Source organism: Globicephala melas, chromosome 4 (genome assembly GCF_963455315.2).
Source record: "Globicephala melas chromosome 4, mGloMel1.2, whole genome shotgun sequence".
NCBI classification, from domain to species: Eukaryota; Metazoa; Chordata; class Mammalia; order Artiodactyla; family Delphinidae; genus Globicephala; species Globicephala melas.
Genome location: NC_083317.1, coordinates 98650520 through 98655615, shown reverse-complemented (window position 1 = coordinate 98655615; position 5096 = coordinate 98650520).

Here is a 5096-nt window from a genome sequence, read left to right as displayed (position 1 = left end):
CCGCAACGGGAGAGGCCACAACAGTGAGAGGCCCGCGTACCGCAAAAAAAAAAAAAAAAATTTCCCAGAGTGAATAATTTAATTACTTTTAATATTTACTTAAAATCTACCGATGCTACAAATGAAGAAGCTAAAGGAGTCAACAGACACATTTTGCAATTTTATATAAATCCTAAAGTATTTTATACATGAAATGAAATCCTTTTACTATCCCTGAATATGAAAACTATTTTTCATACAAATTATCAAAATTACATAAAAATCTTTATTACCTCAACCTACGTATGTGAGTCAGTTGAGATGTTTCAGCCAGAAACATGTCATCACCTAGATAATTTATTTGATTTTAAAGCATGTTATTGATTCTCAAACTGTACAAAATCATTGAAGACTAATCCAGAAGATTATTATTAAAAAGTTTCTAAATCTCTATTATCAGAATGTATTCACATTTTGCTTTTTATTATATTTAATAATACTTTGCATCGATATGCAACCTATTCACAGAGGTTATTTTGTCTAATTGTTACAGAAGGATTATTGGTTTGTTTTACTGGTTTGCTTAGTTTTGGAGGTAGAATGGACAGTCAGATGATTATCTTGTCTTTGTTACTTACTTTCAGAAAGGCCAACCAGAGGTCAGCAAACTTTTTCTGTAAAGGGTCAGTAGTAAGGATTTTAGGTTTTGAGGATGAAAAAGAAAAACAGAAGATATGTGGGTTTTTTATATAACCATTTAAATGGAATAATTTACAAATGTAAATAGGAATCTTAGCTTTCAGGGGCAAAAGCCCACACAGAGCTAGATTTGTCCTCAGTCATAGTTTGCTGGCCCCCCACTTTAGGAAATTGATTAAATGTCTTTGATTCCCCAGTTTTCTAATCTGTAACATAAAAGACTGATAAGGGCTCAGTGACAGGAAAGAGGGAATTTGAAAGGAGCATGAGATTCAGGTTTGAATCCTACTTGTACTGCTTGCTTGCAAAACCACTCTCAATTAGAGACCCCCAGATCCTCCTTGTTGCTAAATCCAGTGTTTGTTTCCAATCCTTGTCTGAGCTCTAGGCAGCCTTCGTCTTCGCTGATTAGCCTTTCATCCTTGGAAAGCACTCTTTTTTTGGAGTCTAAGGCTTCATCTCTCTCTGTTTTTTCTTCCTACAGCCTTAGAAACTCATTTGTAAACCCTACAGTGCACCCCTCTTTCACTTCTAGCCCTTAAGCAGTGGTGTTTCTCCATGTTATTTCCATCCCAGATCTTCTATGTATTTCATTCTTCCTTAGCAGTCTCATCTACTCCACACAGATTCCATCATCATCTTTTTGTCTACTAGTGACTTGAAAATTCTGATCTTCAGTCCTGATGCTCCCAAACACCAGATCAAAATGTCCCACTAAGACATCAAGTTCTATCTAGGACTGGGACTTCCCTGGTGGTCCAGTAGTTAGGACTAGGCACTTTCAACACCGAGCCTGGGTTCAATCCCTGGTGGAGGAACTAAGAACCCACAAGCCACGTGGCACAGCCAAAAAAAAAAGACTCTATCTGAGACTGAAAGATTGTATATCCCTACCTCCCAAAACACCTCCCTCTGCTTTCTTGAATTGGAAATGTTACCCCTTTATTCCATCATGCCTTAATCCTTAAACTCCTTCACCCCTGGTATCCAGTTGATCACCACATCTGACTCTTTTACTTCTTAAGTTTTACTCCATCTATCACAAGGTTCCTGGAATCAAGACACACCATCCTGGGAGCTACAGCTTGGATGCTAACTCATACCTTTTTGGTTTCCAGATTCCTTTTACTTCCCTACAAATTCAGGTCTGTGTTTAAAGGACATTAATGACATTTTCTCTAGGCTTTGTATGTGTTTTGCAGAGGGAATATTTTTGTTCCTGTGTTTTTTTCCAGGTTATTTCATATGCCAAAGTGCCTGAAGTAGAGTCTCTACACTTATTTCCTAATCAGTGAAAAGTCAATTTCATTTGTTGTGTATGAACCATTGGCACAGATCCCTTTTTCCTCCTTAACTATTTATTTATTTGTTTATTTGCTTAGTAGAGTCGTTCAAAGAAGCTCAGTCCTGGGGACTCTCCGTAACGTTCACTTCGACCTTAGGAAAATTCTCAGTCTTTGCCACTGCAACCTGTGGAAGTGCAGGCTTCTCCCACTATTTCCCTCTCATTTCAGGTTACCATTCATTGCAAGGCTGTTTCAGCCTGCCTGCAAGACTCAGACACAGGAACTCAGATTACAGGTATACAAGCTGAGCTCTTCCCAAAAAATCTCTAGACATGCACTGACAATAATAAGAAGTGGGTCTGAACTGGAATTTAGAAGAAAAGCATTTTCTGTCTGAACTTCCCCTCATGTGGGTACAGGACAAGTACCCTATCCCATTCCCAGAGCACCCTCTGCTCCCAAAAATTTCCTTCAAAGAAATCTGCTCTGGTCTATGAACTTTTCACCTTTTATTACATAAGCTGCATACGGGGTTCCAGTGATTCCGGATCCACCTTATTATGTTTTACTAAATTATCTCTTACTAAATCCCATGCAGATTAATGACCTCTGGGACTTTGTATTTCCCTTTAAAGGGAGAGTAAAAGTATCTTTACTTGCCATAGGAGAGTTACATCTTGTCAGGCAAGAGCTTAGTGTTATAATTCCTGTTATATTAAAGTTTAAATATCTATAAAGGGGTATTTAAGGATGCTCTGTAGCCAGATATGTGGCCATAGTGGCCATTACTCTATTATTTCTCAGTTCTAAATCCACCCATCTAGACTGGGCTTTGTAAGGTTGGTGACAGGACTCTGCCAACTATATTTTCCTTTGGACTGCTAGTTTTTAGTAAGGTTCCTACAGCCGAGGGCACTAGAGGGAAATGAGAAAGCAACAGCAGTACTTGACTGCATCCTCCAGATTCTTTTAAACTCTCAGAAACAGCCTCATTGCCTATGCTGGGACATAGTAGCAGCAGCAGCGGCAGCACCCTTCCGCAAAGGTCTGAGTCCCAGCTTCACTGGCCCTTCCCCCAGGAGTCCAGGTCTGTGCAATCCAATTTGTTCTCTGGGGGTAACAGCTGCTTCCTGCTATTAATACCTCAACATTTCCTTTTTACTTTTTCAGCTCTCCATACCTATGTTCCTATAGTTCCTTCTATCAAAGACCTTTGTTGAAATGTCGAGTGTGGTTTTGATTTTCCTGTCAAAAACCTGTCTGATGTAAAGGACAGGCTAGATTTTAGTTAAATTGAGGTTGTAAAGAGATTATTAATGGAAAATAACAAGATAGTGGTAGGTTTTTTTTGGGGGGGGCGGGTGCGCGGGCCTCTTACTGTTGTGGCCTCTCCCGTTGCGGAGCACAGGCTCCAGACGCGCAGGCTCAGCGGCCATGGCTCACGGGCCCAGCCGCTCCGCGGCATGTGGGATCTTCCCGGACCGGGGCACGAACCCGTGTCCCCTGCATCAGCAGGCGGACTCTCAACCACTGTACCACCAGGGAAGCCCCTAGTGGTAGGTTTTTTGAACGTAGAGCAGGAGGCATATAGTAATAATCATAATTTCAAAACAGGAGCTACGCTGTTACATGTCTACTGATGGCTGACATTGGGCTAAGAGTTCTATGTTTATTAAATCTTCACCAAAGTGCCACAAAGCAGGGTCACTATCTCTACTCCACAGATGAGGAAACTGAGAGTCACAGATTTAAATGATTTGCACAAAATCACGAAGCAAGTAAGTGGCAGGGTTAATACTGAAGTCCAGTTCTATCTGATTCCAAATTATATCATTCTACCTCCCAAGGAAGACACCATTAGAAGGACAGACAAAAGGGCTATGAGAGTGCTTAGTAAATGATGCCACATAGCTAAAGAGGGATATGAGAAGAAACAAATGTTGATGAAAAAGTTTGTTTCTTTGACAGTAAATATATGTAATAAGTTTGGAGAAAGCAAGACATGTACTAGTTGGAGACGGTGAGAACAGAAGTCTGCAAATTCAAGGAACACACTTGAAATCAAAAGGACATGTCCTATTTGGGGACACTTATTTGAGTCAATCTGAAGAAGCAATTTTGATTTTAATACTGACTACCTTACCTCAGGCACATATTCATGTTCTGCTACAAAATATTGTAACGTGGAAAGAATTAATCTAATTTTTAGGGGATTTCTCCCATTACTTAGAGGCCAGATTTTCTGTAGTAGGTCAAAAGAGCTCAATTAATTAAGGGGGGGTGGAGGATATAATTTCAAATCTAGGATCTGGGACTTGGAAGCGAGGGGCAGCATTGGGGCATTAGTTGTGGTGACAATAGTAAGAGAGCCAGCCAGGATATTGGTTCAGTATAATAATGGCTGTGGAAAAGCCATTGCAGGGCCACTGGAAAGCAAATGGATCAGGGCATTTTCTGTAACAGTAAGCACTGAGTGATATAAAGTAACAACATTTGTGATATTTAAGCACTTGCTTGTTCTGATGGCTGGTACGGATCACAGGCTATGATAAAAGGTAAGCTATTTAGAGTGTACAGTCTATTCTGTCACATATCCTACATTCTGGCCATTTTGACCTCTCCCCTAAGTATAAAATGCATCACAGGTTCACCTTAAGCAGTCTCTGAGTAGAATTTTATAAACAAATCCTCCACCTAATAAACATTTCCTCATCCTCAATGCCAAATCAAATTTTTTCTGTTTGATGAAACTGTTTTAGGAACCGTCAGGAAAAGTTCATTATTTCTCTGTGTTCCCCGAGCAGTTTGTCAAATTCCTTTAATTCTACTTAAAATGTTGTGCATATTTAATTATTTCTATGTCTTCCCCCAACTCTCCAGCTATGGACAGGAAACTTGTTTTCTTCATTTTCTAAATCTATCTAAAATAATGTCTTGCAGAAGATAGTTGGAGAATAAGACAGAACTCTTCCCTCACCAAGAAATATTTGTTGAACAAATTAATAACATGAGTTGATGAGTTAATTAAGCACACAACTGTAAGTTGGTTATCTGATTAGTTGGTTATCTGATTACAAAGAACAAACTATCTACTGTCAATTAAATATAAAGTCAAGGGGAATGAATAATCAC